General features: G+C 38.1%; 1 protein-coding gene and 1 pseudogene across 1 annotated transcript in view; one reads left to right on the forward strand and one right to left on the reverse strand.

Annotated features, from left to right (window-relative positions):
- Col19a1 (collagen type XIX alpha 1 chain) overlaps positions 1–4,116 on the reverse strand; it is a 321,254-nt gene extending 317,138 nt beyond the window's left edge. The window contains exon 1 of the mRNA XM_047558644.1: positions 4,072–4,116. The gene's annotated coding sequence lies outside the window, so the exon portion shown is untranslated. The remainder of the gene's footprint in view (positions 1–4,071) is intronic.
- The window catches only part of LOC124989270 (polyadenylate-binding protein 4-like), a 48,524-nt pseudogene continuing 37,779 nt past the window's right edge, over positions 3,049–13,793 (forward strand).

Genomic DNA, 13,793 nt, shown 5'->3' on the forward strand with positions numbered 1-13,793 from the left:
CATTCATTTCCCTTATTTCCAGTTCCCAAATGCTCAAGAGTTGATTTCTAAAACAAATATCTACTCACTTCAGTGCCCTCCTCAAAGATTTCTGGTGGCTTTTCACTGTTGACTCAGAGCCCTTTCCAGTGAGGTTTCTACCCACCCAGTCTCACTTTCTGCTACCTCTTTCCAAACAAACTCTACTCCATCAAACCATCCACAATTCCCACAAAGTACCACCATGCTCCATGTTCTCTTTTTGATAACTAGAATGTCCTTTCAATCATGTCTCCATCTGGGAATTCTTCCTCTGCTTTCAACACACAGTTCAAATGCCACATCCTTTTTGAAATGCCACATCCATGAGAACCATCACAGTACTGGTTTAGCACCCAATTCTGTACCATTCTGCCTCTGTACAGTTCAGACTGCAGGAATAACTTGTTTGCATTGTCTCTAATCCATATTGAACATCTTAAAGAAAAAAGACTGCTTTTCACTCAAGTTTCTTTTTTTAACTTGGCATTTAGATAGGGCTGGGGATGTGGCTCAGTGGTTGAGTGTCCCTGAGTTCAATCCCTGGTACCAAAATACATAAATAAATAATAAATAAACTTAGCATTTAGTAGGTACTTATGTGATCTGTTTGTAGAATGACTATAGTCTAGTGTGATATATTTGGACAAAATTAAAGATTAAGAGTTTTTAACTAATATGTCCAGAAGTGAACTTAACTAATATATCCAGATAAGAAAGATATATGTAAAGTAAAGAATTATAGAGAAGTATAGGAAAAATACTAAAAAAAGACTCAGGGAACATAATTTGAGTTATTTAGTGAGACAAAAAAAAAAAAAGAGAGATGATACTATTGAAGTTGCTCTTTGCCACCACAGAAATCATATTCCCTAGTTTTTTACATTTTTACTCCTCTAAAACTGACTTACTCTATCACATTCCTTCAAGGTCCTGCATGATTTCTCCACTTCAAAACTAGTGCTTACTTTCCAGAAGGTCTCAAACTCAGGTTCCCTTTGAGCATATTTAGCTGGGTCTCAATTTGTCTGTTCAATTAACTTACATCTCTGAACTACAGTTGTCTCCACCAACTTATGCTCAGTTTCAACCATCATAACTGACCTACATTTTTTCTGACTACAGTTGTCCTGTTCTGTTTTCCATTGCAACCTATCAACAACCATTGTCACCTAAAATTTTAAATCAATATGGTATATTTTTCCTAATCCATCTACTTTTCTAATTTTTTTTTTCATTTGAAGGACTCTACTAGCTTTCTAAAATGCATACAACCTCATGACTATCTGAATTCTCTCAAGGACAGGGGTCAGAGACTCTTTTCCATTCACATTCTATGCATGGATGAGAAAGGTCCATTGGTTCATTCTTGAATTCATCATCTTTCTATCATACCCAACATGCAACTTCCTCACCTTATTATCTTATTTTTGGCCTATACAATAACACCCTAAAGAGCCCATTGCCTCTTAACCTTTGGCAGGTGCCATCTGCTCTGCTCCTCTCAGATTTCACCCTAGCTCAGATTATATGTCTTACTAGGCACATGACTGCTCACTCCCACCTCTAAACCTTCACACGTGCCATTCCTTCTGGTTGGAATGCTCTCCTTGCTTGCTCTCTTCTGCTAAGCCCCATTATTCTCCTGTTTAAGATACATGTCCTCAACATAGCAAGCCTCAAGCCACCCCTTTCTGGTTCCATTCATTCGGTTGGTTCTAGCTTCCTTTCAGGGGCATCTCTAGAGTCCTGCTTCTTTGTATTTCTGTTATTTTCAATTTTTCACTAGAATTTGCATTTATGATACCAATTAGCCACACCACTGTAGTTTTTATCTCTATATCTTCTGCCTCTAGAACCATTCACTTTGTACCCACTGAGCATTTCCACTTGTCTCAGAAAATGAACTAAAATTGCATTAGGAGAGATTACACTGGAGAACCAGAAAGTTGATGGAAAGTTTCCATTTCTGGAAAGAAACACAGGCTTTCATCTGTTTCGGATGGCTTCCTTAGATAATGATTCAGAATCAGAGACAATCACATTGGGTTTTCTTTCATCTCTTGGATATTTCTTTACATATCCATATCAGAGTCACTCTCTATTGCTACATCTTTTCCCTCCTTTTTCAGGAAGCCTCACTCCCCCCCTCCTCCACCACCACTTTGAGCCAGGACAAAATCTCAGGCAAGCACCTGTCAGTGACCTTCTCCATTTTCTATCCCCTAGGAAGAGAATTATTTTATAACCTTAGGCCTACCTCCTCTTTTCTACCTTAAAGAGATATTCCTACCTAAAGGACACCTCAACCTTCTCCAGAAGGGGCATTTACGTTTTGCATCACCTGAACACCTACACATTTCTGGTTCCTCTTTTGTAGGGTCACATCAAAGATTCCAACTTTGTCCTACGGGTGTTGCTCACCTACTAACTGGGAGATCCTAAAAGATCATGTGTATCCGCAGGGGTTTTTCTTTAATCTCTTAAGGAGGTACTTATTTGTGAGGAGAGAGAGATACCCTTGTTTTCTTCCTTTCTTTGCTCGGTGCAGATAGAGGATAAGAGTAGGAGTACACTTATTTCACCCACCGCAAATCAGGCACACCTATATGTAAACTCCTCTCAACTTCCTTACCACCCTCACATCTTTTTCCTCCTTTGACATCTCCAAGCAGAAGATGGGAACTACGTTATCTTGGAATTGGGCATAGGGTTGGGGGTGTGGAGAGAGTAGCACAATTTATTTCTGCTACCTTTCCGTTTCCCACACATAAGCCGTGGGTGTTCGTGAGCCACAGCAATTCCTGGATGGTCCTATTAAAACTTTATTTTCAACATTCTAGGCCACCTTCTTTTGGCTCCTAGTTCACTGTCCCCTGAAGCTGGCAATGCCTTCTTCCTCTCTACCTTCAGGAAATAACAGCTCCTCTGGGGCTGGTGTATAACTTGGCTTGTCCCTCAGCCCGTCTGCCCACCCACTGTCTTGTTTCTTGCTCCCTCGATAATATCTATGGGGCGGGTTTTGCTTACATGCCCGCCTGCTTCAAACGAGCTAGCGTGCCGGGTGGCGTGCTTGGTTCCGGGCCAACAAACTTCTTCGGGACCCTGCAGCGCCCTAGCTGGGCTGCACAGCGCCGCCTCCCTTCTCGCGGCTGCGGTGGCGGCAGCGCGGGCGCGTTGACGGCGGTGTCGGCTGGATGCTCGCAGGCCCGGCGGCCGAGGCTGGGCGGTTCTCCCGGGAGCCCGCACCCGGACCTTCCCGCGGCTGCGGCGGCGGCGGCGGCGGACGCGGCAACCAGGACGACGGCGGCGGCGGCGGCGGCGGCGGCACTGGGTCCGGCGGCGCTGCGCATGCTGCAGGGTAATTAAGGAGCAGGGTCGGACGCTCCGGGGCAAGCGGGGGCTGGGGTGGCTGGAGCCCGGGATCCCCACCCGCTCGGACCCTGCCGCCCCGCTGAAGCCGCACTTGGGAGAAATGTCCGCATGTCCGAATAGGTAACCCCTGACCAGTGAGCAAGGCACCGGAAACTCGCTTCTGCTAGCTTACACCTCTAAACTGGATGACATCTCTAGGCATAGATCAAAATAAAGCTCTAACAGCGTGAATTCATACTGAGATCATTCCTTCTATGGCTTTATCCCCGCAGATATTTTTTTATTTGATGTCTATTTTCACCCGCATCAGCATTGCTCACAGTTCTGCTTCACAATCAATCACACATAGCCAGAAAAACCACCTAGAACTAAAGTGTAACGCATAAAGCCTGCATTATGTGAACATATGAACGCGAGGCACATTATATGTAGCATATTAAAGTGGCTATATGGTATCGGACGTTTTTTTTGGCCCTATCATTGAGCTCCCTATGGGAATGCGTAAATTGCAGGTATGCATATTTATCCACCGAAACATATTTACATATGTAGCACAGTTTTACGTTTTCTTGAGAAGCAGGTTCGCGCTAATGACCAGAAACATGAGCAAATGACACAGACCGGCCATGTGTGAGAGAGATCAAGTGAAAGGGCCGGTCGCAAAGCCGCGCAGCTTACCTTGAATTGTGTTTGAGCCCCTCAGAGGCGCAGTGGAGTCCGGACAGGGCTGCCGCACCGCCGAGGAGTGGCCCGAGCGAGCTCCCTGCGAGTGGGGAAGGGGGACGCATCTCTGCCCTTATTAGTCTCTCCCAGTGTGACCCTCCCACTCGGTGAGGACGGAGGACTCCGCAAGACAGTACTCAGCCAACTCAAGCACAGGTTTTCCTTAATTACAACAATGTTGCCTTGGACCCGGGAATAATGTCTTTCAGGTTTGCGTTTTATTAGCAGTTTCACAGATAGAATGACGGATGAATGCAGATGCTTAGTTTCTCACTTCTGATTATGAAGAAGTGTCTTCGAAGTATTATATGTGGCATACATTTACAGGCAGATAATTGGCTTTTTAACAGTTGAACTAAAAAAGGATATTATTTATGTTTCATTTTTCACTTTTATGTCAAGGGAGTTTATGTAAAGTTATTCAAGAGAATCTGCCCGTCTTCTAATCATGCTCATGAGTACAGGTTTGTGTGGCTTGATTTGTCTCGGAATTCACAAAAAGTATTTTGTGATTTTAAAATATCATATCTTTCCATGGATTGGTGCTACAAATCTTGGTCTTCAAACTCTTTGAGATCCCTGAATATGTGAAGGCAGTATTTTTCTGCGGATCTGTGTGTGTATGTGTGTGTGTGTGTGTGTGTGTGTGTGTGTGTGTGTGTGTAGGAGTATGTAAATATTATATAAATTCAGGTATATATAGTACACCTATATGACACGTATATATGTATATTTGTAGGTCTTTATACCTTGGTGGTGGACATATATATGTATATATATATGCACACACACATACATTAGGTAACATTTTGGTTTAATGTTTTTAGTTTAGTATTAGCACAGCTGGGAAAACAAATTATATTTTTGATCCATAATGATGAAAACCATTTAGCTTAAAAGTTACCTTAGAACCATAGAAACAAGTTTCACATTTAAGGGTTCATAAATCAGGGAATAAGTGAAAACAGGCTTACAAAAAAAATTAAAGTGTTAAGAAAAAATTTAAAAGATAGCTCATTTTCATTTCATTAGAGTGAAACGATTAACTGCAAGTGTCAACTAGTGGTTTTTAAACCTTTCATTCTAATTAAAATACTTGCAGTTTTAGTATTTACATTCATAGTGATACAAACCATGTTTATGTGTCAGGACTTGAAATAGCCTGATGTATTTCCTTCTCATATGATTTTATTTCTCATTTTTGGTTGACTGTGGAAAGAAGCCAAGGAGAGAGAGAATATCACAAGTCAGTCAGCTTAAAGGGCCGCTTAGGAATCATGATTCACAAGCTTTCATTAGACATTTGATGGTCAGTTTTATTGTTTTAAAGTATTATTCCTATTCAAAAATTTTCTCCCTAGTAGTTATGTTTTGTATATCTGCTACTGAGTTGAACTAAGAGCATTTGAGGTTTATTTTTCTCACACTCATAAATCCACCTACTTATATTTAATTGATTGATGCTATTTAAAATAAGGTGTTAGAACTACCTAACAGAAATCTCACAATTTTGTCTTAATACAAAGAAATCATCTTCATTTCAGCATTATTCTATAGATGTTTTAATAATTTCACAACCTCTATATTTAAAAGCTAAATGCATATTTTTGTTTCTATCTCAAAATGCTCCTTTGCCTATTCATAACATAGACCCAAAGTTTTGGAAGAGTGAGAAATTAATAAATAAAAATTTGAAATTATTATTATCTGTTGCTTACTTAGTTTCTAGATACACCAAAATTCCTAGATCAATAAAGATTTATTTAGTTTTCTCTCAGAAAAGGGCTGGAATCTAGATTGGTTTCATGATCACAACTTGTATCCCTAGGTCTTGGAGTTTTATTCAATTTTTTAATTGAATTTTAAATTGACTTTGAGTAGAAAGAGCAATTAACCAAATACCTTTTATTTATCTAAGCCAAATACAATTATAAATGATCAGACTTTCCACTTTTTGCTTCTGAAACTACCACTGGTGAACAAATATCTGAAAATAATACGGGAGTCTGACGGGACTCTAAATTCCAACAAATAACAGTTTACCCCTCTCTGTCTCTGTCTCTCTCTGTCTCTGTCTCTCTCTCTCTCTTTCTTTCCCTCTCTCTCTTTCTCTCCCTCTCTCACTCTCTCTTTCTCCCCCCTCCCTCTCTCTCTCCCCCCTTTTTGTGTACTTAACATTTAAAAGATTTATAAGCACAAACTGCTTTTGACATTTATGCCCCATGGAAGACAAAATTTAACTATTTTTATGTCAAATGAGCAATAAATTCCATTTAAAGCATTAAAAGTGGTTCCATATTTGTAATGCCTCATATAAATTGAACAATTTAAAATGAACATTGTACTATATTTTGATAATTTGGATATAATAAATTTAAAGAACATGTTTCTTCTAAACCTTGCTTCTCAGTGTCTTCTGTTTAATACTTCTTTTTTCCCATTTCTTTTTTTTTTTTTTTTCTGTAGTTCTGTACTCTCAGGCTGCTTTTCTTTTTCCCTTTTATAATTTCTTTCACTTTCCTCCCCTTCATAGTTTCCATTTTTCAAGAAGAAAGAATTTCAGCATTGCCCCCAGCTAACTTCTTAGCTACCAAACCATAAAAGTGTTCATTCTTTATTGAATTTACGGGGCACAGCCACACATGACTTCCACACATATCCATGGAAATACTTCAATGCATCAGTAGTGGATGAACAGACCTTACTGTTAACTGTAATTACCAAAGCTGACTTGTCATCGCACGCACTTCCCATTATGTCCTTTTTTAGGCCAGTACTACGTGTGATATTCTTAAGAGTAAAGAAAGTGTTCATGCTAGTTCTAAATTCTTAGTAATTGTCAAAAGTAGGTTAGGGCATCTTTTAATTCCAAATTCTGGTTTTATCCTTGTTTCTGAAAATTCTACTCAGAGAAATAAGTGTGCCACTAGTTCCTTTTATATTTGCTCTATTCCTGGAAGACATTCTAGCTTGTGACACTCAGTTTAGAAATGAGAGGAGGAGGGGATCACAGATGTGACTTTCATTTAGTTTATTAGACCCTCTTCCTCTAGTTAAGTGACGCTGAAAGAAAATGTGATAAAAGACAGGGATTGACTAGGGAAATTGTTTAACATGCATTCAGTTCTCAAAAACAATTTAAGAGACAGGGAGAGAAAGGCCCTAGTTGAAAAATAAGCAGAGAGAGAGAGAGAGAGAGAGAGAGAATCCACAAAAGAAATGTAAAAGGTCAATAAATTCATGAACAAATATTCAACTTAATTAGCATATGAAGAAAGGCATATTAGTAAAGGAACTATTTTCTCTACCCATTTTGTCAGGATTAATATTAGTAATTATATATGGTGTTGGCAGAAGTGGAGATCATTCTCAATACCTCTAAAAGGAGTATAAAATAGTTCAGTGTTTCTAAAGGGCAAATTAGCCATGCATATTAAAAGCTTAAAAAAGTGCATATAGACCACATTATCTATTACTCTAAAACAGTAACTGTGGTTATTTCTAGGTTAGGATTATGGGGATTTTGATTTCTTACTTTTGCTTATCTGTAATACATAAAGTTTCTACAGTGAACAAGATTACTGTTGTAGTAAAAATAAAGCAAATATGAAAAAGCATGGCATATTTTTTCTAGCATGTTAATAAAGCAGTGGTCTTAAAAGAGCCAAGATATTGACTTAAAATACTGTTTTCAATATTTCCAGCAAGAATCTTTCAGGTAAAAATTAATATGCAACTTAAACCTTTTAAATTGAGCCTAAGGAATTCACCAAGAAACAGATCTTAATTAAACCACTCATTCATTCAGTACATACCTTTTAATGCCTCTTAGGTAAGCACTGCAGAGAACATACAGATAGGTTGAACGTGGGCCCCACCTCCTGGATTTTAACATTTGGTAGGAAAAAGAATTACCTGCACACATATATAATGATAATATAATATGAAAATGTAACATGCAATAAACTTATAAATAAACTTACAGAATCATTATACTTACAAAATAAATATACTTACAAAACCATTATAGTATTGTAACTAAATAATTGTGAAATTATGCGTTTATTACTTCTTTAATATATCAACAGAGAGCATGGCCATTTCTCTCCTCATTCCCTGGAGAAACATGAGGTTTCTTATTTCCTGCTGAATTAAATTTGTTCCCTGAAACTGGAGGCCATAAAAAGTGACACTCTGATATACTCTTATCAGTTCCTTAAAATGTTCATTACGCTGAAACCAGATTTAATGACTTGTAACCACAGAATGGGCATGTCTCACGCTTACTCATGTTGCTTCCTCTGGTTGAAATGTGAAATGGCTATTGAAATTCTGCCAATAATTCAAGGCTTATTTCAGGTGTTATCTATAACATGCTTCCTTTCCTGCCCTCTTCCCACTGAACAAACCCTCCCCTGCCTTTAAACAGCACAGAGCACAATTTGAGTGTCTTTAAAGACAATCTACATTCTTCTGCCTTGCTTCACAGATGTTCCTGCACCTGGCCCTTTGACTTCCTTGTAAACTCCCTGAGGACTGGAATTGTATGTAGTTTTAAAATATTTATTAAAAGGAGACCTGTGAAGGTTAAGTAACCACAGAACCCAGGGCATACAGTTTTGTAATGATAAAGTGTGGCTCGAGTATTAGAATGTGATGGAAAGATGATAGGTTACTTTTTGTATTATATATAATGGAATCAAGTTACTCAGCTGATAAAATAATCATAGAAAAGTTATTCTCACCTATAAAAGAGTCCCAGAGCAAGGACTCTCAGGACAGCAACACATCAAGACAAGATTGTCACTTGTTGAAAATATTGTACATTCTCTTTACCCTTTCTCCAAATTTAAGGTTAGCTTACATTAGTTAAAACTGGAAGGCAATACTACTCAATCTTATTATTCTTAAAACATGAAAAATAATCTCTAATTAAACTTTATTCCAACTCCTGAATATTTTTAAACAACCAATCCTATCTACAAAAAATTTTTTTTAAAGAATAATTTAATGTTGGCACATCATAAATGATTACAGTTAATAGGTCAAATTTATGCCTATAAAATGGTGATTCATTTCATTGCAGCTTCTTTTTGGAACATTTATTTTCAATTTAGAACTCATTTAGCTTATTCCATTATCCTTATAGAATATTTTTGTTTTTAAAATCACTATATACAACACATGGTCTTAAGTAGTTTACATATTTTATTTTTCAAGTCCTTCGGTGATCCTATTGTTATCTTCTTATAGTTTAGAAGTAACTCTGTGAACAAATCCCTGACAGAGTCAAGATTTACACCAAATCTGCCTCATTCCAAAGTCCAGGGCCTTATTTCCTAGGCTCTAGAAACTTTTCTTCCATCACTTTTCTTCAAACATTCTATAAGTATCTGTTTGCAACCCAGAACTTCAAGACTCAAAGGAAAGGCTCAGGAGGTGCTCAAGCAAAGCAGAGGCCTCAGAGTTACATGACAAAGTTGTATCATTTCCCTTATTAAATATTAACAAAAAGAAAATTAGAAAATAAAACTATAGATCCTTGTTTAGGACAGGAATTGATTTAAAATTTTTTTTACTCCATCTGATATTATTTTATTTATTTATTATTTTTGTTTATTTATTTTTATGTGGTGCTGAGGATCAAAACCAGTGCCTCACATGTGCTAGGTGAGCACTCTACCACTGAGCCACAACCCCCAGCCCCTAGGAATAGACTTTAATGAAAAGAAAACCATGAACTAGATTAGTTAGACATAAAATTATTTAATTTATTCAGATGCCATGCTGAAACATGCTTTAGTTAGTGCTGACTTAAAAGGAAAAACAATCATCAGAAAGCAAACTAGACAAAGAGTTTGTCTTACTTAACTATTCAACTAAGGTAAAGTAAGATAAATTTGACTAGACTCTGTTCTCTATCAACAGTGACAGATTTACCTGCCTTTTTGATATTCAAGAACATTCTTGCTGTCAAATTATTTTACCATAAACCTATTTTTCCGATCTGAAATATAAACCTCTATGTTTATAAAACCCTTTCAAGTAATTATGAGAGGTCATAAAACATAGCTAGTGAAGGAAATAATGATAGTTTATAAATCTATACATATTTTAAATCACATCATATGTTAGCTAATAGCTACGGTTTTTTTTCATATAGAGCTGCTTCATTTTTAATGAAAACCTCATAATAACTTCTAGTGTTTCAGATAGCCATCATTAAAATTTCCTAAGTTGAGCACATTTTTTTCAGGACTTGCTCACGCAGGCCAACTAATAGGTACTCTCATCCCAATCCTGTCCCTGGCATGGTGGCTACTCAGCTGGTTCTGCTATGGTGCCATCACTGTCTTGACCTCATCCAATGGGGATATTGGCTACATCAGGAATCAGCTGTACTAAAGCAAGCACAGTGGTCCGAATATGTGTTTCTCTCTAAAATTCATGTTGAAATTCTAACCCCAAGTTTATGGTATTAGGAAGTAAGAACTTTGAAAGAAATTCACAAATGAAATTACTGCCCTTATAAAAGAGACTGTAGAGAGATCCTAGGGCTTTCTGCTGTGTGAGGACATAGCAAGAAGTCAGTCATCTGTGAAGAAGCAGACCCCTTCCAGACACTGAATCTACTGCCACCTTAACCTTGATCTTCTCAACCTCCAGAACTCTGAGAAAAAATTTCTGATATTTACCCACTGTTATTATTTGGATCCAGAATGTTCCCCAAAGGCTCATGAATTGAAGACTTGATCTCCAGCCAATGATAGTATTGGTAGAGTAAGCTGCTCATTGCATGCTGACTGAGAAGTGCAATCTCCATTGAGGACACAACCCAGTGAACCAAGAGCTCCCACTAGGCTCTATCTCTCAAAGGCTCCACCCTTCCCAATAGCATCATGGGTTGGGGACCAAGTCTTTAAGACCTGGGTTTTTAGGAGATGTTCCAGTTCCAAACTATAGCATCTATATTATGGTAGTATGTTATAGTAGCCCAAGTGGACTAAGACACAGAGGAAGGATCTGTTTCCTCCACCCCGGCAGTATAATGTTAGTAATTTCTATCGTGATGACAGTCCCATAGTAGATGCACAAATGACATTCTTAGGTAGTGTCCAGTCTTTTAACCCTATGTATCATTAACTATTGCAGCATAATAACCTAACCCAAATCTCAGTAACTGAAAGCAGTAACCATTTAATATTGTTCATGAGTCTACTGGTTGAGGTTCTTCTGGTCTATGTTAGGCTGGGCTGATCTTGTTTGTGTTCTTTCACATGGCTACCATCACCTGGCTGATCTGAAGAAAACTGGCTGGCAGAAGAGGTATCAGTTGGGAGAGTCATCTCTCTCCACATAGTCTTTCATCATCCAGCAGGCTTACCTGGCCCAAAAGATCACAGGATTCAAGACACACTGAAAACTCACAATATCACTTGAACTTAGGCTTAGAACAGGAACACAATCACTTCTACCACATTTTATTAGCCAAAGTAAATCACAAGGCCACATTAGTGTCAAATTTCCATCCCTTGATAGAAACTTCGAAGTCACACTTTAAAGAATATGGATATAGTAGGATGGAACTGGGTACATTATAATTTTGTATGCTTAGGAGGTACATGAAGGGCATCTTCACTCAGCCCAGTGGTTTGACTCATATCCTTTTCTTGTTGTCTGTTACCTCCAGAACTGCCACTAACAGCTTCCAATGCAGCTCTACCTGTCCCATCCTTCAGCTAATTCCAGTCATTCTCACTTGAGACCATAGAAACTGAAGAGGTCCCCCATTTTCTCCTCCTCAGTGGTATGGAGAGCTGAGTATGGGCATTCCTGCCTTCTTTATCTTAGAAACCCTTGACTATAATCTGCATATGCGCTACCAGTACAGGGTAATCAGAAAATTTTCCTCCTTCAGAAATGGAAAAAACAGATTTGCTATTAGTTTTCAGAAACTCTCATTATAAGCCTAAGGACAGGTAGATCCAGCACCATGAGATGATGATGAGTACTCTTCGGCATTTCTTTCAATCTCTCTCCCAGAAGAATCCCTCTTTGTCTTGCAGCTTCCATTTCTTTGCTGGTGAAAAAGACAATCAAGCCAGTAGCTTTATTAAAACCATGAGAGACCTGAGAGAGTAAAGGACCTTTGGCCTTCAGCCTCTGAGAATCTAGCATCTTTTTTTTTTTAAGCTGCTCTCTACAATAATGTGGAACTGATATGATAAGAAGTTTATAGACAGCCATGCAAGAAACAACTTTAGACAGCAGAGATATAGAACGCCTCTCTAAGGTGGTAATGTTGTAAATGAGAGTGAACTACAGTAAGGAGCCAGATCTGCAAAGATCAGAGAAAGGGAACAGCTGGTGCAGAGGCTCTGGGTGGGTAGAGCTGGGGCCTGTTCAGTGATCATAGATAGGCTTTCATGCCAGGAAATGGGTGCACAAAAGAGGGCATGCAATAAGGAATGATGTAGTTTGGGACCAGATACTGCAAGATATATTAAAATGCCAGGAAATAGTTATATTGTATATTTAAAAAGTAGGAAGGTATTAGAGGTTTTGAGTAAAGAAATTATATGAACTGATTTTTGTTTTAAAATTATCACTGTCTTCTCTGTGGAAAAAGGAGTAGGGCCAGGCAAGAATAGAAAATAAAGAGACTATTTCTGAGGCTGTTTTTTCTGGGAAAGAGATGATGGTGGCTACAATGAGGGTGGTAGTTATAGAAGGTAAGAAGTACACAAATTCAATTTTAGAGCCATACTTGATAAGAATTGCAAACAGGCTGAATTTAAGGACTGAGGAAAATAGAGAAGAAGAGGACAAGCCTGTATCTTGGGGATACTTTGAACCTTAAGAAATAATTGCATCAGTCACATTACTACGCACATTTTAATCAGTTAAAATTAAATTAAGAATTATTTTGTTTCCCCAATGCTCATCCTTTAGAGAAGAAAGGAAAGGGGGAAACATCCAATATAAATGATGAAGGAAACCATGCCTTGCAATTTTTATTAGGGTGTCAAGGAAAGATACTATCCATCCCAAATGACTCCCCATCACATTGGGTGTGGAGGGTACCAGATAGGAGGGGTGATCTAGAATCCCATGAGTTTCTCTAAGTTAAACAGACTGAAGCAGCAAGTTCTGCAAATGAAACCAGATTTTTCCCACAGAAGGAAAGTTATTAATAGATCTTCCTGGTCCCTAAACTTCAACTCGAGTTGCTACAGCTCAGGATGATTCCTGTCCACTCACCCTGGATAAAGTGATGGTAGGACAAAAGGGTGAAGGAGATTCCAAAGAAAGAACTTAAGTAATGGACTTTTTTACTTTTCATGAATCATACTTAATTATTAACACAGAAACTCTTAGAGTCATACAGAAATGAAAGGAAAAATTAAACTCCATATTTTAAAGTTGTTTTATAAGCTTAGAAAAATAAAGCAAACTTTAAAATGCTGTGTTAATACAGTGTTTAAAGTTTTATTTTTTTTAAACCAAAGCTACTTGCCAAGATACTATTTTAATAATCTCGTAATTTTAATCCTAAAGATCTGAGCTACCTTTAGGTCATCCCAGAAATTTCCAGTTTTGTACAAATACCATAGATCCTGCAATATTAGGTTACAATCAGTGAGAAAATGCTCTCAATTCCCTAATGTGTCTTTGCT

This window comes from Sciurus carolinensis, chromosome 7 (assembly GCF_902686445.1).
Source record: "Sciurus carolinensis chromosome 7, mSciCar1.2, whole genome shotgun sequence".
In the NCBI taxonomy this organism is placed as follows: Eukaryota; Metazoa; Chordata; class Mammalia; order Rodentia; family Sciuridae; genus Sciurus; species Sciurus carolinensis.